We start from the raw sequence: 21,850 nt of genomic DNA, 5'->3' as shown, positions 1-21,850 counted from the left end.
ACACACTTGTCTTAGCCGAGACTTCGCTTTTAACAAATAATATCATAAATTTTAAGCAAAATATTCTTGAACAGATAGTCGATAAGACTTACTGGGTGACATAAATGTTCGTTAAACTTGCGTCTTTCACTTTTTCCGAATATTATCAGCTTCATTGTGTTCGAAACCTGACGCTAGACAGAGTTACGCCACTGAATTACCAGGCTGTAAATAATGTAAATTTTTTACCTACCTCATTCATGTGTCAAACTTGTAAAGAAAATATGAACGACAGTAAAGACGAAAACAGATGCTATGGAAATTGGAAATTTGTGGTAAGCTCCTACGGGACCAAACTGCTGAGGTCATCGGTTCAAATGGTTCAAATGGCTCTGAGCACTATGGAACTTAACATCTGTGGTCATCAGTCCGCTAGAACTTAGAACCACTTAAACCTAACTAACCTAAGAACATCACACACATCCATGCCCGAGGTCATCGGTCCCTAGACTTACACACACTACTTAAACTAACTTACGCTATAGAGAACACACACAACCATACCCAAGGGAGGACTCGAACCTCCGATGGGGGGAGCCGCGCATATCGTGGCAACGTGCCTCAGACCGCGAGGCTACCCTGCGCGGCCACAGATGCTATGGAAAATCCTGTCACCAGCTCTTTCAGATATACTTGAAGGAGTCCAAAATAAGTGGAACGAGTTTTCGGTTTCCAAATAATTTTCTTGGAGAAAAACGTTAATGAGAGACGTTTCGCACCGAACTGTTCAGTCACGCGACGAGTGGCGTGACCGCTAGATTTTTTTCACGAACAAACTGCTCGTTGACCTGGGATGGCGGTGCTGTTGCTAAGTAAGGCACCAGGCTGGCATAAAGGGGCAAGAAGTCCCCGTCCGACCATCTGAGCTGAGGTGTTTAGCGGCTTCCCAAAATCAATTAAGGCATATTTCAGTTCCCCAGTACACGTCTACAGGTGCATGCCGTCTAATGGTGTTTAACGGGGAGTATTGTGTGCACCGCTGTCATCCCAGCCCCTCCCCCTCCCAACCTCTAAGCGTTCCACTCGCGAATGGTTTGCACGAATAATGATTGTAAGCCCCGGTGCGTGCTCCAAACTCTGTAGTTCTGCCTTCGTCCGCAGCTCGTGGTCGCGCGGTAGCGTTCTCGCTTCCCGCGCCCGGGTTCCCGGGTTCGATTCCCGGCGAGGTCATGGATTTTCTATGCCTCGTGATGACTGGGTGTTGTGTGATGTCCTTAGGTTAGTTAGCTTTAAGTAGTTCTAAGTTCTAGGGGACTGATGACCATAGATGTTAAGTCCCATGGTGCTCAGAGCCATTTTGAGTTCTGCCTTCTTTTTGCTAGATATACGCAGGAGGAAGCAACATGTTGGTTGACTCTTCTCAGAACATACCGATCTAAAAATTTTAACAATAAACCACACTATTGCCTCTCTTGCAGCGTCCTCCATTGCAGTTGGATGACCACGACACTTTCTCGCTTACTAAATGAACCTGTGACGAAACGCTTCGCTTTTCTTTGGATCTTCTCAATTTTTTCCAGCAATCCACGAATCCTAGACTGACGAGCAATTTCAAGTACTGGTGAACGAAGATTTTTTGAGCTAATTCCTTCCTGATGATCCGTTCACTGAATCTTAGTCTGGCATCTGCCTTACCTAATATTAGTTTTATGTGGTTGTTCCACTTTAAATCGCCACATTTGCATACTCTTTCACATTTTATGGATATTGTTTCTTCCAGTGATTGTTCTGTACTCGTGTAATCATCTAATAAAGGGTGTTACTGCCCATTTATGTGCAGTACGTTAAATTTACTTATGGTGAGGCTCAACCCCCAACTTTGCACCAAGCATTGATCCACTGCACGTCTTGAAACATTTCGATATAGTTTTCTACCGTTGAGATTTCTCCACATATGCCAACTTCATCCATGAACACTCTCATAGATTTGCCCACGGTAACTATCTGGTGATTCATGCATGTATTCAACAATTTACTTGGCGTAGGCTAAAGACACTTTTGTTTCACAAGTACACAAAGAATGACGTGATGTGTTCTGTTTGCTAGAAACTCTTCAATCCAAGGCTGCTCTGATATTTAGTGCGCTCGTACTTTGTTCATTAAATGACTCTGCCGAACTGGATAAAAGCTTTCCGGAGGGTTAGGAACGCGGCGTCAACTGGGCACCGGAATCCAGTGCCCTCTGTTTTTCGTGAAGGAACAGACCGAGCTGGTTTTCACACGATGAATGTTTGCGGAAGTCATGTTGATTGCTAAAGAAAAAAATTTCCGCCTCCAGAAATGTTGTAATACGCCAGCGTAAAACATGTTCCAGTATTTTACAACGGACTGACATCATCGATGTAGGCATATAGGCCTAGTTTTGAGCGTCTGTTGCACGAACCTTCTTCAAAATGGGAAAGACTTGTGCATTTTTCCAATCAATAACAAGGGCACTACCCAGCTATCAGATCTACTAATTTACTATACACACATCAAAAAAAGTTTTTCATCACCTCGGTTCCGAGAGTTCCGGAACCTGTACAGAAAACTGGAATAGAGATCAACATAAACATCATTTCTCCCCTTTTTACTGCTCATGAAAACCATACATCGCATGTTGTACCACCATACAGCGATACCTTCGGAGGTGGTGGTCCAGATTTCTGTACACACCGGTACCTCTAATACCCAGTAGCACGTCCTCTTGCATGCCTGTATTTGTCGTGGCGTACTATCCACAAGTTCATCAAGGCACTGTTGATCCAGATTGTCCCACTCCTCATCGGCGTAGATTCCTCAGCGTGGTTGGTGGGTCATATCGTCCATAAACAGCCCTTTTCAATTTATCCCAGGCATGACAGATAGGGTTTTTGTCTGGAGAACATGCTGGCCACTCTAGTCGAGGGACGGCGTTATCCTGAAGGAAGTCATTCACAAAATGTGCACGAGGGGGGGGGGGGGGGAGGGGAGAATTGTCGTCCATGAAGACGAATGCCTCGCCAATGTGCTGCCGATGTTGCACTATCGGTCGGAGGATGGCATTCACATATCGTACAGATGGCTCCATATAATGCCACTCCAAAACATCAGGGAACTTCCATCTTGCTGCACTCGCTGGACAATGTGTCTTAGGCGTTGAGTCTGACTGGGTTGCCTCCAAAAACGTCTCCGACGATTGTCTGGTTGTAGATATATGCGACACTCATCGGTGAAGAGAACGTGATGACTATCCTGAGTGGTTCATTCGGCTTGTTGGGGCCCATCTGTACCACGCTGTATGGTGTCGTGGTTGCAAAGACTGACTTCGTCATGGGCGTCGGGAGTGAAGTTGCGCATCATTCGGCCTACTGCTCACAGTTTGAGTCGTAACAAGACGTCCTGTGGCTGCACGAAAAGCATTGTTCAACATGGTGACGTTGCTGACAGGGTTCCTATGAGCCATAATCCGTAAGTAGCGGTCATCCACTGCAGTAGTAGCCCTTGCGCGGCTTGAGAGAGGCATGTCATCGACAGCTCCTGCATCTATATCTCCTCCTCGTCCGAACATCACTTTGGTTCACTCCGAGGCGCCTGGACATTTCCCTCGTTGAGAGCCCTTCCAGGCACAAAGTAACATTGCGGCGCTATCGAACTGTGGTATTGACCGTCTAGGCATGGTTGAACTACAGACAACACGAGCCGTGTACCTACTTCCTGGTGGAATGACTGGAACTAATCGGCTGTCGGACCCCCTCCTTCTAACAGCGGCTGCTCATGCATGGTTGTTTACACCTTTGGGCGGGTTTAGTGACATCTCTGAACAGTCAAAGGGACTGTGTCAGTGATACAATATCCACAGTCAAAGTCTATCTTCAGGAGTTCTGGGAACCAGGGTGATGCAAAACTTCTTTAATGTGTGTATTTATAGTATGCGAAGCTTAGAACTTGAATATCAATCTTCCGAAGCCGTACAATGCAACTCTCAACAGTTCTCGGGAAAATCGACTACGAAATGTTTCGAGAAACTTTAAGTCACTGTAATTAAGCCAATTTTCTACGACGGGTCTCGTGACTCACGCGGCAGCATTGGAGAATGGTAACTGGGTGATTGCTGGATGGACTCGTACTATGGTCCTTTTTTTCGTTTAATTTTTTCAGTTCGAACACACACGTCTTTGAAATGTAAAATTCGTCAAATTAATGCCACTTAACACATATCTGATCATCATTTTTTATGAAAAATCCACACGTTCTTGTTCCTAATTACTCATTGCATGAAAAATTCCAGTTTTCATCGCAATTTTAAATTCTACTTTATCCATATTTTATAAGAGATGTTAGTAAATTTTTAATGTTTTTTGAATTGAAATAATCGTTATTAACAATCTTTTATATCAGTAATTAAGAATTCATGTTTGCAACGCGTGTAACATCTAATTTGAAACAAAAAGACAGCATATGATGATGACGATGATCTGTCACTGGAATTCTCTCTGTCCGGGTCAACAGCTCAAATGACTGTGCGGCGCCTTTTACACTGTTTTCTCTACAAGACTCAGAATGTGCTCCGAATGAAATCCCAAGATAGGCTACTGCGCCGTGACTTCGCCCTTCATCGAGATGGATAACATGCAGCAAGGGATTACTCCCCGGACGGACGAGGCACATTTCACCCTGCACGGTGCCGTGCATGCCCAGAACTGTTACATGTGGGATTCTGTCCTGTCTGCTACATGTTACCCAGGAACATTCATTGCGCTCAGCGTATGTGACTTTGCGGTGTAGTTTCACAAGCTCCTTCATTCTCGATCCGTTTTCCTTCGAAGAGTGTATAATGTGCAGTGGCATCCGCACGTTATTTTTGAAAATTTGTGGTAAGATCTTATGGGACCGAACTGCGGAGACCATCAAATGGTTCAAATGGCTCTGAGCACTATGGGAGGTCATCAGTCCCCTAGAACTTAGAACTACTTAAACCTAACTAACCTAAGGACATCACACACATCCATGCCCGAGGCAGGATTCCAACCTGCGACCGTAGCAGTCGCACGGTTCCGGACTGCGCGCCTAGAACCGCGAGACCACTGCGGCCGGCGCGGAGACCATCGGTCCTTAGGCTTACACATTACTTAATCTAACTTAAACTAACTTACGCTAAGGACAACGCACACCCAGGCCCGAGAGAAGACTCGAACCTCCGACAGAGGGAGCCGAGGGAGGACTCAGCCTCCGACGGAGGGAGCCGCGCGGACCGTGACAAGGCCCCCTAGACCGCGCGGCCGGCATGTTATAAGGTCCTCCTTGAGCAACAAGTGACTCCAGCTTTACAAGAACGCAACTATGTCCACAACACGATTTACATGGAAGATGGGACGACGCTCTTGGCAATTTCAAGACGTGAGGCTTCCACTTCTCACGAGCTAATTCCATATGACTTCCCGTTGTCTCGATATCTAAAACATCGTGCCCATCAGGGTTGTATCTGCACTCTTTCTGATATGAAGGACAGCATACAACGACATACCGTTCTTATTACACTGGATATGATGCGAACAACGTTCGACCACATCGTATTATGGACGCAGCATATTGCTGAGCTGGGAGAGCATACTGAACTCTTTTTGTAACTTGTGACAATATCCTAATAAACGTGCCAGAACCACTGTTATCATGTGTTTTATCGTTTATCCTCTTTTCCTGCACCCACACCACACTCTGAGTGCTTACCGCGCCATATTTTCGCTTGGTGGCAGAAAGTGGAACTATTATTTTTTCAGCATACTGCGAGCGCGCACCGCATATTGAACATACCCACGATGTTTCAGCAACCTGCGACGTATGTAGCCCGCAGTGCAGCAATAGGAGTACAGTTTAATTATAACCACCTGGTACTTGCATTGTCTATTAGTCATCATTGTGATGTATTGTGGCCAAAACGAGGGTTACCATTACAACTTGTCGACGCATTCCTGTATGAAGAATAATTTCATTGATACAGCAATTCTGTTCACAAGCGTTTGTTCAGAAGGCGAGACTTGCTGAGAGTATTGATGCCTTATTTGTAAATCATGGTCACCATTTTCAAACCGTGGATGATAATCAACAGCCGGCCGGAGTGGCCGAGCGGTTCTAGGCGCTACAGGATGGAACCGTGCGACCGCTACGGTCGCAGGTCGCAGGTTCGAATCCTGCCTCGAGTATGGATGTGTGTGATGTCCTTAGATTGGTTAGGTTCAAGTAGTTCTAAGTTGTAGGGGACTCATGACCTCAGAAGTTAAGTCCCACAGTGCTCAGAGCCATTTGAACCATTTGATAATCAACATTTACAGTAGGCTGTGGGGTTTAGCTCGACAGACAGGGAGTCCAAGATGTGTGGTACAATAAATCATGCTAGCTCTTTCGACTGAAACAGAAATGATATAACAAAAAAGCTGATACGGTAGGAAGTGATGTAACAATAGCTAAATTTTCTGGAAAGTGTAGGGTTTTCGTTATAGCTGTTACGGAAAGCCCTTCGGTTTCCACTTAATCGAACATCGATTCCTCCGTGCAGTAAATGAGCTTCATCTGCAAGGCACAAGTAAAGCGTCCGGCACGGATAGCTACAATCACACGGTTAAGAGCTGCGGAGAAGGAAATGAGAAAATCATCTCGTTTCCCCTTCGTTATCTGTTTGTCCACAAACACACATTTGGTGCGGTACATCCTTTGCTTGATTCTGAATGTTACTGATCCCTGTCAACTTGGAAATGTGAAAAGCTGGTGCTAAGAACTGCTTTCCGGATTAATAATTCTGGATGACGTCTCAGAAGAGAACTGAAGAAAGGTGGACGTAAGTCTTAATATCAACAGACAAGTAAAGATGAAATGCCGAGCGGGGTAGCCGCGCAGTCTTGGGCGCCATGTCACGGTCCGTGCGGCTCCCCCCGTCGGAGACTGGATTCCTCCCTCGGGCATGGGTGTGTCTGTTGTCCACAGCGTAAGTTAAGCAGATGACCTCAGCAGTTTGGCCCCTAAGACCTTGCCACAAATTAAAAAAAAAAATTGAAATGACCTATGACTATTTATCGGGAGATAGCGTCTGGTGTGGTTCGGCCACCTGATGGTAGTCTTTTTACTTGATGTCACTTCGGCGACTTGTGCGTCGACGAAGGTGAAATGAAATAATGAGGACAGCACAAATATACAGTCCCTAGCAACGAAAATCTCCGAGCCCAGGAACTCGCGATCTAGAGACGGCGATCACTAACCATTGGGCAGCGGACAACAGAGAACAACAATATTATTCAAACGGTATATACTCGCACTTATTTCGAGAAGTACTTTGCGCAAGAAACGTGTTTCACCGTCGTACTGAGAGCAGGTGCCGCTTATGATTTTTAGTAACAGTTCTGGTTTGAATCGCTATACCTCATTCTCTACAACACGTCCTCCTAGTACAGGTGTCCTAACAATTCGCTCTATGCCCTGGGATATAGCTCATTCATTTGCCTGGGGGTGGGGGTGGAGAGAGGACCATTTTCAGCAAGATTTCGAGAGTCGACCACTGGACTGGATATTGTACACCGCTAACAGTTCATACATAGCCCCCAGCTCACTTCAAGAAGCTTCCTCCAATCACCTTCACGACAACGGAACATGAGTATACAAGGGTTGGACAAAAAATGGAAATTGCAGGAAATGTCTCTTGAGAATAAATGCAGATGCTAGCCAGGCCTGCAGTTTGTGCCATTTTATTTGGGCTCGAACGGCGCCTGTGGAGTGTCTTCAATACGTTGCAAATGTCAGTCATGGTTAGAACAGGGTTTCGCGTAATAGCTGTGACGCACCATATCGCACATATATACCGCATACAGGGAAAACAGAAAAGCATCATCCACTAAGTCACACTGCAGATGAAAGTATGTTTTGAGTGATCGTGACAGATGATCATTGAAGAGCATTGTGACGAAAAGTAAGAGGACGACAGCCGCAAAAATCACTGCAGACTTGAATGTCGCACTAGCGGACCCCGGCAGCAGTAAAACAACGTGAAGGGAGCTCCATAAGCTGGGAATTACAGGGCGAGCGGGAACACCAAAACCACTCATCAGTGATGCAAGTGGCCATAACAGGAAAACGTGGTGCCGAAGCCATAAACCCTGGACTATTAGACCAATGCAAGAAAGTAATTTGGTCGGATGAGTCTCGTTGTACACTGTTTCCAACTTTTGGTCGAGTTGACCCACCAAGAGTGGAACACGGATGGGTTCGGTGATTGTGTTTAACACAACTGCCGGCCGGTGTGGCCGAGCGGTTCTAGGCGCTTCAGTCTGGAACCGCGCGACCGCTACGGTCGCAGGTTGGAATCCTGCCTCGGGCATGGATGTGTGTGGTGTCCTTAGTTAGTTAGTTTTAAGTAGTTCTAAGTTCTAGGGGACTGACGACCTCAGAAGGCAAGTCCCATAGTGCGCAGAGCCATTTGAACCATTTTTTTAACACAACTCGCATCGTCCAGGACTGGTTTTGTGAGCACGAGCTTCAACTGTCGCCTCTCTCTCGGTCACCACAGTCGCAAGATCTCAATATTATTCAGACCTTGTATTCTATATTCGGTGAGAAAGCTGAGTGATCGCTAGCCATCTCCATCATCGATACCTGAACTTTCCACTATTTTGCGGCAAGAATGGTATAAGACTCCACTGAAAACCACATAGAATCTGTATTTAACCATTCGGAGACGACTGGAAACTGTTCTCAATGCCAAGTCTTCGTATACTGAAATGGCATGGCAGTGCGCCTGCGGTGTTTCCATAACTTCCCCCACCCCCACCCCCGCTTGTAGTTCAGTTTCCATGGAGATGGCTTCGTTCACTGAACACCTCGTCCAAACAGCCACTTGGCTCCACAAGCTGAGGTCTCTCCCTAATGTGCGTATTTACATTCGGTAAACGCGGCACTCGTCTGGAAAACCGGAATGGTTCACCCCGAAATCCACACCCGCGCACACGAACGCAATTTCGAAATCTCCCAACTTCCGTATTGCAAGAAATAACTAAGTTAATCACGAAGAGTCACCTACTACAGACTTGTGGAGTGCACTACGAGAACACCAACTCCACCCCAGTGGGTTCACTACTCCTACACCCCATGAGGGCTACCGGTCGACTTCTCCATTTTCGCGAACTCCCAAAACTCTCAATTCACTACTTCGCAATCACAGTCAGGAGCAGACTGTATTTCCTGCTCCCGCTTCAAGAGCTTCTGTAATGTGCTGCTTCCTGCCCAGGAAGTTTCTCTGCAGCGGGTGGCGAAAAACACCGAACGTCACGGGAAAATTCCTCGCCCTTGAGGTCAGCCTAGCAGATACCGGCCACCGACCATTAAAAAGAATTAATGAAAGATTGGACCTGCGAACACAGGAAACAGACGCTTCCAGGAAATGATACGCTACAGGGCGACATATTTGTCGCTCGCAGACAAATCTTTCACATTTCAGCGAGAACACAAGCGGATGGTTTTATTCCCAGAACTTGAACTGGCATAGGCTGTGTGAGCACCCTCAGTAAAAAATCTACTTTGTCATTTGGCAAGAAAATCAATATTTATTGCCAGTTCGAACACTCCTTTGCGCTGTAGCATGCCCTTGAACAGCGAGAAATCTTATCGTTAAACCAGATATTTTTCTGTAATTATGAGAATATTAACTGACCGTTTTGAGGACTGCAGTGCCTGACGCTCTGCTGAAAATCTACTCCTGATGCCCCCATCTCCGTTGTCGCTACCTCTGCCTGTGCACATCAGCTCTGACACTGAGGTGCTTCTGTAGACAAAAGATTTACAGCGAATTCTTAGGTCAGTATTGCATGTCCCAGAAGCAAACGACAGCCAGTTGCAATAATCGCCAGACTGCTGAAAATAATTTACTTGAGAACAGCTGGCTATTTATGTTTTATCAGGAGATACGTAAAAGAAAATCAGTTTCAATGCATGAGTATGACAGGGCGTAAACATTTCTTTAGACTTCGTGTTAGAGTTTATTACAAGGTGTTTTATAGAGTAGTAAAATAACTAAGTTCGATTTTTCACTTGAAAAAAATAAATATAAAATATTAAACAGTCAGCATCACAGTTCAGACACAATCCTTTCAGTGGTGATCAGGTCTTATTCGCTGTTAAAAAGACTTATCTACAACTGGCAGGAAAGCAACTCAAGTTTTAAAAACCTGGAGACGTTTATTATTTTTAAAAATGCAAAGGAATGGCATTTGCGGATAAATATGCAATCCACTCCAAAATTGTAATTCACAGTAGCATAATGGAACAAGTTAGAAAAATCTAACTGTTCAAGACTCTTTGATTATTCTGTGACCTTCTAAGAAATTAATTACATAAATCCCGACTAATGTGTGGCACTATAAACAGAAAACTTACCAACCAAACAAGAAAGGATAAACAAATGAAATTTGTAAAATAATGGCAGTGTCTGTATCGTTGTTTTGTGTTTAACATTGGACTCTAAAGAGGACAAGAATATGAAAATGAAGTTACTACGGAAAACAGATCGATATATCCGAAGTGATGAAATAAGAAACGAAAATAGGATTGGAAGCAACAAAATTGAATACAAATAAGATAGAAGAACAAAAGTCAATTGTTGCGAGACCCTCTTCCAAATGTAAGCCAGTAATAAGTTTTCTGACCAGAGAGATGTCGAACGACCAAGGGATCGAATGAAGATATCCGGATTCCTATTTGAACGGAACGGACCGCATGAAGATAATGTTTTGAGGCTACCATACTTGCGGCGGAAATTAATGAAATATGTTGTCTGCACATGCTACAATAATACTCTAGAATTTGATCTGCATCATCTTATCACAATATTATTTTGTCCGATGCTCTTTCTAATCTTATCTCAATAATCTCGAAAGAACGGAGAGACAATCTTGTGGTCGCTGTTAATGGACTAGGCGCATTTTGGGCTACATGACAATTTGCGGCGCATCCTTACTCGTCACGTCTCACACAATCTGCTTTATGAAACCATTTGTTTTAGGAACTACGGCTGGTCAATAGCTGAAAACGGCTATCTGACTTACCTAATAGCTTTTTTATATTTCGATCGAGACAACAACATTTATGGTCAACTGAAATAAAAATAGTACCGGTACATCTGTTTCGCTTGAAACACAAGTGTTGGCCGCATACGTCACATGCTTGCCAAATAATTGTTGGCGATAGGTCTTTTTAACTACGCGTGCGTTGTCCTGTACCAATTCATAGCAACGCAGATGTTACACAGCGGTAAGAAAATAAGAAAGTAATCAGATAACACTATTAAAAACCCCATATAATGTATATTTTACAGCAGGCGACACAATTAAAAATGATTACACCGAGGTGACGAAAGTCATGGGATAGTAATATGCCCATATACAAGATGGTGGAAGTATAGACATTGTGAAATAAAACGCTCACAGCTCTTAATGTACGCATTTTAGAGCCCATTTTATCAGATTTTTTTCTTGTTTTGGGGCAAGGAATGCATCCTCAAATTATGTTAAGGGAATTGAGCTACACCCTGTATACGTCGACAGTGCACCCTGTGTGTCTTGTCTGGAATCAAACCTGTTACTTTCACTGGGAACGGTACTTGCTCTGCACATCAGTAATGCCCATCTGGCTGCCCGCAAGCTTGCTTTCAGTTCTGCTCTGTTCTGCCTTCGGTTTGTTTTTCCACCAGTCTTAGTTGTATGTTAATGGTGATAATAAGTTTATGTATATTTTCACTGGTCGATATGCAGCTCAATTATGGATTCAGTGGAATGGAATGGAAGAACGGCGCAATAACGCTTTCCTTTACACTGCTATGCAGATATTGTCGTTATAGCACAGGGACAAAGATAAATGGAGGAATGAAATCGAAGTGCAATTATTCGATCACTTTTCGGGTATGACGGGATATCAGCAAGTCGTGTGCCGACAATTTGGTTGATAACCCATCTGCCTGTCTCAAGGTGAGTCGCTTGCAAGATTTTTAACAGACTTTACACTGTGGAGTAAACGCGCATGCGTCAGAGATAATACTGCTGGTAATAAGAGCGTCAGTCAAAGATAAAAGGTTGGGTTACACTCTTTTCACAAGACGTCATTTTGACGTCACACGCAGTATCTCCAACCGCTGGAAGTGCTATCGACTTTCGTTGGAGTTCGATACGAGCCTCTCGCAAGACTTGGTGCACGGCTATCCGTGATTTACAAAAACCTGTTCTTGCTATAGTTTATTATAATTATTGTTATAATTAAACGTCACATAAGGATTTATTGACAGATAATGCTTTCTTATAAGAGAGCTCTCTCAGGAAAGAAATGTTATTGTCAATAATTTACAAATTAAGCGTGAAACAAGTTCATATTATAACTTGCAGTATGCAGTCTCAAGGTAACGACGCACTGAAAATTTATCACAAATATGTCAGTTAATAATGACTCAACGATAAAAGCCTTCAAGATATACTACGATAATCAATCCAGGAGACTACTAACACATAACGGAATGCTACAATAACGGTTAATGTTATGGTTCGTGGGGTACAAAGATGCAAGTTCGCATCCCGACGCATGCAATGTTTTTTTTTTTTTTCTTCTTAGCGTTGTTGACATATTCTAGAGCTTGTTCATGAGTGTAATACAAGTATGTTCTGCAATATTCGACGTTATTAACTTTAAATAAATATTTTGTGATTTCCGAGTCTGTAGTTAGAAAGGAACCTAAGAGGACAGCTTTAATTGCTGCGAATGAAATGAGGAGCAATAACATTCATATTCTTCCTTGTTACAAATATTTCGCTGTTTATTTCCAAATATGTGGCGATTTCCGAGTTTGTGGTTAGGCATAAACCTAAGAGGGTAGCTTAAATTGCTGCAACTGAAACTAAGAGCAATAAAATTCATATTCTCCCTTCTCACAAATATTTGGCTCTTTATTTCCGAATATGGTTATTACCGGGTGTGCGGCAAGGCAGGAACCTAAGAAAACTGGCGTTCTACGGATCGGAGCGTGGAATGTCAGATCCCTTAATCGGGCAGGTAGGTTAGAAAATTTAAAAAGGGAAATGGATAGGTTAAAGTAGATATAGTGGGAATTAGTGAAGTTCGGTGGCAGGAGGAACAAGACTTCTGGTCGGGTGACTACAGGGTTATAAACACAAAATCAAATAGGGGTACTGCACGAGTACGTTTAATAATGAATAGGAAAATAGGAATGCGGGTAAGCTACTACAAACAGCATAGCGAACGCATTATTGTGGCCGAGATAGATACGAAGCCCACGCTTACCACAGTAGTACAAGTTTATATGCCAACTAGCTCTGCAAATGACGAAGAAATTGAAGAAATGTATGATGAAATAAAAGAAATTATTCAGATAGTGAAGGGAGATGAGAATTTAATAGTCATGCGTGACTGGAATTCGTCAGTAGGAAAATGGAGAGAAGGAAACATAGTAGATGAATATAGATTGGGTCTAAGAAACGAAAGAGGAAGCCGTCTGGTAGAACTTTGCACAGAGCACAACCTAATCATAGCTAACACTTGGTTCAAGAATCATAAAAGAAGATTGTATACATCGAAGAAGCCTGGAGATACTGACAGGTTTCAGATAGATTATATAATGGTAAGACAGAGATTTAGGAACCGGGTTTTAAATTGTAAGACATTCCCAGGGGCAGATGTCGCCTCTGACCACAATCTATTGGTTATGAACTGTGGTTTAAAACTGAAGAAACTGCAAAAAGGTGGGAATTTAAGGAGATGGCACCTGGATAAACTGACTAAACCAGAGGTTGTACAGAGTTTCACGGAGAGCATAAGGGAACAATTGACAAGAATGGGCGAAAGAAATACAGTAGAAGGAGAATGGGTAGCTTTGGGGGATGAAGTGGTGAAAACAGCAGAGGATCAAGTAGGTAAAAAGGCGAGGGCTAGTAGAAATCCTTGGGCAACAGAATAGATTCTGAATTTAAATGATGAAAGTAGAGAATACAAAAATGCAGCAAGTGAATCAGGCAAAAAGGAATACAAACGTCTCAAAAATGAGATCGACAGGAAGTGCAAAATGGCTAAGCAGGGATGGCTAGAGGACAAATGTAAGGATGTAGAGGCTTATCTCATGACGGGTAAGATAGATACTGCCTACAGGAAAATTAAAGAGACCTTTGGAGAAAAGAGAGCCACTTGTATGAATATCAAGAGCTCAGATGGAAACCCAGTTCTAAGCAAAGAAGGAAAACCAGAAAGGTGGAAGGAGTACATTGAGGGTCTATACAAGGGCGATATACTGGAGGACAATATTATGGAAATGGAAGCGGATGTAGATGAAGATGAAATGGGAGATATGATACTGCGTGAAGAGTTTGACAGAGAACTGAAAGACCTGAGTCCCAACAAAGCTCCGGGAGTAGATAACATTCCATTAGAACTACTGACAGCCTTGGGAGAGCCAGTCATGACAAAACTCTACCACCCAGTGAGCAAGATGTATGAGACAGGCGAAATACCCTCAGACTTCAAGAAGAATATAATAATTCCAATCCCAAAGAAAGCAGGTGTTGACAGATGTGAAAATTACCGAGTTATCAATTTAATAAGTCACGGCTGCAAAATACTAACGCGAATTCTTTACAGACGAATGGAAAAACTAGTAGAAGCCGACCTCGGGGAAGATCAGTTTGGATTCCGTAGAAATGTTGGAACACGTGAGGCAATACTGACCCTACGACGTATGTTGGAAGCTAGATTAAGCAAAGGCAAACCTACGTTCCTAGCATTTGTAGACTTAGAGAAAGCGTCTGTCTTTCAAATTCTGAAGGTGGCAGGGGTAAAATGCATAGAGCGAAAAGCTATTTACGATTTGTACAGAAACCAGATGGCAATTGTAAGAGTGGAGGGGCATGAAAGGGAAGCAGTGGTTGGGAAGGGAGTGAGACAGGGTTGTAGCCTCTCCCCGATGTTGTTCAATCTGTATATTGAGCAAGAAGTAAAAGAAACAAAAGAAAAATTCCGGGTAGGTATTAAAATCCATGGCGAAGAAATAAAAACTTTAAGGTTCGCCGATGACATTGTAATTCTCTCAGAGACAGCAAAGGACTTGGAAGAGCAGTTGAACGGAATAGACAGTGTCTTGAAAGGAGGATATAAGATGAACGTCAACAAAAGCAAAACAAGGATAATGGAATGTAGTCGCATTAGGTCGGGTGATGCAGAGGGAATTAAATTAGGAAATGAGACACTTAAAGTAGTAAAGGAGTTTTGCTATTTGTGGAGCAAAATAACTGATGACGGTCGAAGTAGAGAGGATATAAAATGTAGACTGGCAATGGCAAGGACAGCATTTCTGAAGAAGAGAAATTTGTTAATATTCAGTATAAATTTAAACGTCAGGAAGTCGTTTCTGAAAGTATTTGTGTGGAGTGTAGCCATGTATGGAAGTGAGACATGGACGATAAATAGTTTAGACAAGAAGAGAATAGAAGCTTTCGAAATGTGGTGCTACAGAAGAATGCTGAAGATTAGATGGGTAGATCACCTAACTAATGAGGAAGTATTGAATAGGATTGGGGAGAAGAGAAGTATGTGGCACAACTTCATCAGAAGAAGTGATCGGTTTGTAGGACATGTTCTGAGGCATCAAGGGATCACCAGTTTAGTAATGGAGGGCAGCGTGGGGGGTAAAAATCGTAGAGGGAGACCAAGAGATGAATACACTAAGCAGATTCAGAAGGATGTAGGTTGTAGTAGGTACTGGGAGATGAAGAAGCTTGCACAGGATAGAGTAGCATGGAGAGCTGCATCAAACCAGTCTCAGGACTGAAGACCACAACAACAACAACATGAGTACAACAAAGTAAGCGCAGAGTCATCGAATCCACAGGGCTTACGAAATATTGGCTGATTATTGTGGACGGCATCTGATGTAATGCCAGGATGTGAAGACCTAGAACAATATTTCCGTCGAGTGTGAAATCTTATGGGACTTAACTGCTAAGTTTATCAATCCCTAAGCTTACACACTGCTTAACCTAAATTATCCCAAGGACAAAGACACACATCCATGCCCGAGGGAGGACTCGAACCTCCACCGGGACCAGCCGCAGAGGACATGACTGCAGCGCCCCAGACCGCTTGGCTTATCCAAATGGTTCAAATGGCTCTGAGCACTATGGGACTTAACATCTATGGTCATCAGTCCCCTAGAGCTTGGAACTACTTAAACCTAACTAACCTAAGGACATCACACAACACCCAGCCATCACGAGGCAGAGAAATTCCCTGACCCCGCCGGGAATCGAACCCGGGAACCCGGGCGTGGGAAGCGAGAACGTTACCGCACGACCACGAGATGCGGTCACGGCTAATCCAGCGCGGCATTTCCGTTGAGAACGCAGACCTGAAATGAGGGGTTTCTATGATTTGACGAGCTAGGAATCCTCGTCAGGATTGAGCAGATTGTCTGCTAATTGTATTTGCACAGCTTCCTTGACCACTGAATCGCAGCAGGGTGAGACTGTGACCAGTATCTTAACTTTCCCGTGGAAATACAGTGGCCAGTGGAAACAGAGTGTTCAGCCACTGCATAGTTGGGCTGCAGTACGCGAGTGTATAGCTGATGTTCAACGCAACGTTATTGTACAGAGCGTCCCGTTTATCCTACGTACTTTTTACCACAGTACAAGGAATTTCGTAAACACCGCCTTTCATAAAAGCAAATCATCCTTCACAAATTCCAAAAGAGTTGTTGTCTTGGCCTGCGATAGGAATCTTGCAAGCGACTCGCCTTGAGAATGGCCGAAAGGTTTTCAGTCAAAATATCGGTATACCAATTAATAATATCCCGAAGAATGATGGTATAAAATACATTCATTTTGTAATGAGCCAGCCTAGAAGTCGGGTCCCTTATATCAAAATATTCAGAAAATATCGCCGAACGACTTCCGAGACCTTGTCAGTGCAGTTCTCGTTCACCCTGTTCATCAAAATTAGGAGAAAAAATATTGACTTAGAAATTTATTCAGAACGAACGATAATAGGCTAACAAGCGGTGCAACACAGCATTTTTCACAATAGCAATTCACTATCACCGGTGAAGTCAATAAGTATCAGAAAACAAATAGTAGCAGCGACTGGAGATATGTTCATATGTAGACTGGCCATTAGCTACTGAGCCACAGAATTACAATCAGATGACTAACGAAAAACATACAAACAAAGACATAACAATTCGAATAAATGGATGTGTTTATATCTCAGGTCAATTAAGTTCCGAAAACACGATGGGTGATAATAGTAATAAAGAAACAGAAATACACAAATCAGCTAGATAAACAAAGATCCCCGGGGCCAAGATGGGCGGCGACTTCGGCGTGTTTACTACGTGCAACGGCACTGCTGGAAGTGAATGTTGGTCCCGGTGAGTCAGTCCTCCAAAACGCAGCGGACACGAGTGCGTGGGCGGCATCCGAACCAAACAGCGAATGACGTCAGGCTCGCCCTGTAGACTCTCGTGTGCATCAACTCCGGCAACACCCACGTCCCCTCTCTGGTCGACCGTCACATGTGTCCACCGTCTCACCACTCAGTCCACTGTCCTTAAGTCGCTTCAAATCGTTCTGAGCCTATGGGACTTAACATCTTAGGTCATCAGTCTCCTATAACTTAGAAGTACTTAAACCTAACTAACCTAAGGACATCACACACGTCCATGCGCGAGGCAGGATTCGAACCTGCGACCGTAGCGTTCGCGCGGTTCCAGACTGAAGCGCCTAGAACGGCTCGGCAACAGCGGCCGTCCAACGTCGCTTCGGCATCAAGGTCTTCCGATAATAAACACAGTCTCAGTCTGACGATGATGATGTGAATCAAACGTGGGTCCGCAAAGAAAGACGACGATATTCGCCTGGAGTACTACCTGGTGTCCTACAGCGGTACCGCAGCGCCCAAAAGTGAATCAAAATCGAGAGGGGGGGGGGGGGGAGGAGCATGTTTCACGAAGAGTGTCGGAAAGGTTACCGAATGAGGTAAAACACAATTTTTTTGAGTCATCAGTCTTCTGACTCATTTTATGCGGCCCTCCACGAAATCGAATTCCTTTCCTGTGCCACTTGACTTTCAAACTGCACGCTCAATTATTTGCTGGATGTATTCGAATCTCTGTCTTCCTCTACAGTTTTCACCTTCTACAGCTCTCTCTAGGACCATGGAAGTTATTCCGTGATGGCCTACCGTCCTGTTCATTCTTCTTGTCAATATTTTCCATATATTCCTCTCTTCGCAGATTCTGCAGAGTAATACTTCATTGAGTATCTTATCAGTCCACTTTATTTCAACATTCTTCTGTAGCACATCACAAATGCTCCGAGTCTTTTCCGTTCGGGTTTTCCGAAAGTCCACGTTTCACTGTCACACTGTGGTGTGCTCCAAACATACATTCTCAGAAATTTCTTTCTCAAATTAAGGCCTATCTTTGATATTGGTTGAATTCTCTTGGCCAGTAATGCCCTTCTTTCCAGTACTAGTCTTTCTTTTTCGCCCTCTTTGCTCCGTCCGTCATGGGTTATTTTGCTGTCTAGGTAGCAGAATTACTAAAGTTTATATACTGTTTGATGGTAAGTTTCACGATGTTCTCATTTCTGCTACTTCTCATTACTTTCGTCTTTCTTTGATTTACTCTCCCATATTATGCACTCATTAGACTGTTCATTCCATTCAGCAGAGCCTATAATTCTTCTTTCCTTTCACTGAGGACAGCAATGTCCCCAGCGAATCTTATCACTGATATCCTCTGACTTTGAATTTGTCCGCCCCCGGAAGCTGAGTGGTAGTCCGCACGGTAGCTCAGCGTGTTCGGTCAGAGAGCCGGTTGGCCTCTGTAATAAAAAAATAACAAAAAAACCTGAGTGGATCAACAAACGAACTTGAACGGATGTCATGTGGCGTCCGCGACGGCTAAACGCAACAATCAACAACGAACAAAATTTTTTTTTAAAAAAATGTGGCCAGCGCGACAGAATGTCAATCCTAAGGGCCCGGTTTCGATTTCCAGCTGGGTCGGAGACTTTCTCTGCTCAGAGACTGGGTATTGTGTTGTCCTAATCATCATCATTTCATCCCGATCGACGCGCAAGTCGCCGAAGTGGCGTCAAATCGAAAGACGGCACCCGGCGAACGGTCTACCCGACGGGAGACCCTAGTCACACGACATTTACATTTACTTTGAATTTTTTAATCCCACTCTCGAATCTTTCTTTTCATTCCGTGATTGCATCTTCGACTTTTAGATTGATCAGTAGGAGGCGAAAGAGTACCTCCCTGCCTTACACCCTTTTTAATCCGAGCACTTCGTTCTCGATCTTCCACTCTTCTTATTCCCTCTTGGTTCTTTCACAGGCTGCTGTACATTACTCGTTTTTCCCTACACCTTACCCTTATTTTTCTCAAAATTTCGAACATTTTGCACCATTTGGCATTGTCGAACGCTTTTTCCAGGTCGACAAATACTGTGATCGTCTCATGATTTTTCTGCAGTCTTACTTCCATTATCAACAGCAAAGTCATATCTGCCTCTCTGGTGCCTTCATCTTTCCTAAAGCCAAACTGACTATCGTCTAACATATCTTCAACTTTCTTTCTCATTCTTCTGTATGTTATTCTTATCAGCAACTTAGATGCACGTGCTGTTAAGCTGACTGTGCGATAATTCTCTCACTTATCAGCTCTTGCTATCTGCAGAATTGTGCTGGTGATGTTTTTTTCCGAAAGTGAAATAGTATATCGCCAAACTCATACAGTCTACATACCAACGTGAACATTCGTTCTATTGCCACTTCCACCAATGATTTTATAAATACTGATGGAATGTTATCTGCTCTTCTGTCTTTTTCGCTCTTACGTCTTCCAAACCTCTTTTAAATTCTGATTTTAATTTTGGATCCTCTATCTCTTCTACATCGACTCCTGTTTCTTCTTCTATCGCGACATCGGACAATTCTTCCCGCCCATAGACGACCTCAATGCACTCTTTCCACCTATGCTCTCTCTCCTCTGCTTTTACCAGTGGAATTCCCTTTTCATTCTTAATGTTACTTCCCTTGCTCTTAATTTCACCGAAAGTTGTTTTGACTTTTCTATGTGGTGCGCCAGTCCTTCCGACAGTAATTTCTTTCTCGATTTCTTCACATTTTTGAAGCAGCCATTTCGCCTTACCTTCCCTGCACTTTCCATTTATTTAATTCCTTTCCAGCTTCTGTGATTGCCCTTTCCAAGGGATGTCAATGTCTCTCCACCTGAACTGCCTACTTAGCTATTTCTCATCGCATTATCTATAGCCTCAGAGAACATCTAGCGTGTCTCTTAAAAAAATACAGGAAGTGAACTTGTTTCTACACTTTAAAATTCCTCTCCCACGACGCACGTTATAAATACAGCGTGAGCGACTGCTCCGTCAATTACCACATTGTTCGTCTGCAACAAATCGCATGTCATTATCACTTCAAAATGATAGTATGCGGCTGATTCTACTTTAAAAACTAGCTATGGCTACGAGAACATTATCGTGTAATAACAGTAGCGAACACTTGCACGAAAAATTTAGAGAACCTGGATCCGAAAAAGACTGTGCGACATTTGCGCTACTCCCATCTTATACCTCGTGTATGAATCATGAGAATAAGATAGGAGATTATGGCACGTACAGAGGCACGTAGACAGTCATTTGTCTCTCGCTCGGTACGGAAATGGAATGCGAAAAAAATCGATAATATCGGTACGATGTACCCTCCATCGTGCACTGTACAGTTGCTTGTTTGTATATATATTTACACGTGGATATCACATCACTGAATGACTTTTAACTTACAAGGCACATTTTGTCACAGTTTAGGACATTCATTGCTCCAAACTGTGTAAACATTTTTGATCCGTTTTTAATTTTATTTAATATTTACTTTAACAAGTACATGGTTGACTGGGTGTTTCGGCGATTTCTACAGCATTAAGCAACATGTAGCAGATATATCTGTCTTATCAAATTAAGGGCGCCCACAGCTCCCCCCCCCCCCCTACCTCTCAGGGAAAGGAAAGGATGTAGTGTTATCAGATTTCTTTCAAGAAAATGATTTGCAAGTTCGAATTACGCAGGTTTTTAACAAAGTCGGAACTGGAACTTTTCCATAGCTATTCACAAGGCGCCATTTGCCTTCTAAAATGTTAACACCCTCCCGGCCCCATAGCTGCAGACATGCTCCTGAAATGTAAAAGGATTGTTCGGAGTTTATAGCAATTTTCTACTGGGAATCCACTTTCACTTCGTTTATTTGAAAGCAGTAAACATACAGAGAACATCTATAGCTTCACAGAATAAATAAAACAGTCGGAACAGGGGAATATAGAAACAACCGCATCACACGTACGAAAATATTAATAGTAATTATTATTGTTATTTTTATTACTTTCCTTTCTCAGACGTTATGTCTGGTTTAAAATGGAAAGTGACGCGGACCTTGATCAAGCGTGACTTCCTTTTAACTGTACTGTATATGTTACATTGCATTTACGAACTTTCGGGTAATTGAACATGTATCAATAATTACAGATTTCTGTAGTTGTATATATACGGTACGTTTGGATGTAGCTGTATTGCGTTGATGTACTGGTGGATATTGTGTGGTATGACTCCTGTAGTTGATAGTATAATTGGTATAATGCCAACTTTATCCTGATGCCACATGTCTTTGACTTCCTCAGCCAGTTGGATGTATTTTTCAATTTTTTCTCTTGTTTTCTTCTGTATATTTGTTGTATTGGGTATGGATAT

General features: G+C 43.3%; 1 protein-coding gene across 2 annotated transcripts in view; it reads right to left on the bottom strand.

Annotated features, from left to right (window-relative positions):
• LOC126267123 (protein cycle) overlaps window positions 1-21,850 on the bottom strand; it is a 946,454-nt gene that overhangs the window by 859,736 nt on the left and 64,868 nt on the right. Inside the window, exon 2 of one of the 2 annotated variants that reach the window (XM_049972039.1) lies at window positions 9,692-9,802. The exons of the other annotated variant lie outside the window; for it this stretch is intronic. The gene's annotated coding sequence lies outside the window, so the exon portion shown is untranslated. The remainder of the gene's footprint in view (window positions 1-9,691; window positions 9,803-21,850) is intronic. 2 annotated transcript variants of the gene reach the window in all.

Source organism: Schistocerca gregaria, chromosome 4, assembly GCF_023897955.1.
Source record: "Schistocerca gregaria isolate iqSchGreg1 chromosome 4, iqSchGreg1.2, whole genome shotgun sequence".
NCBI lineage: Eukaryota > Metazoa > Arthropoda > Insecta > Orthoptera > Acrididae > Schistocerca > Schistocerca gregaria.
Note: the sequence above shows the minus strand (reverse complement) of the source record. Positions and strands in the feature narration are given on the sequence as shown.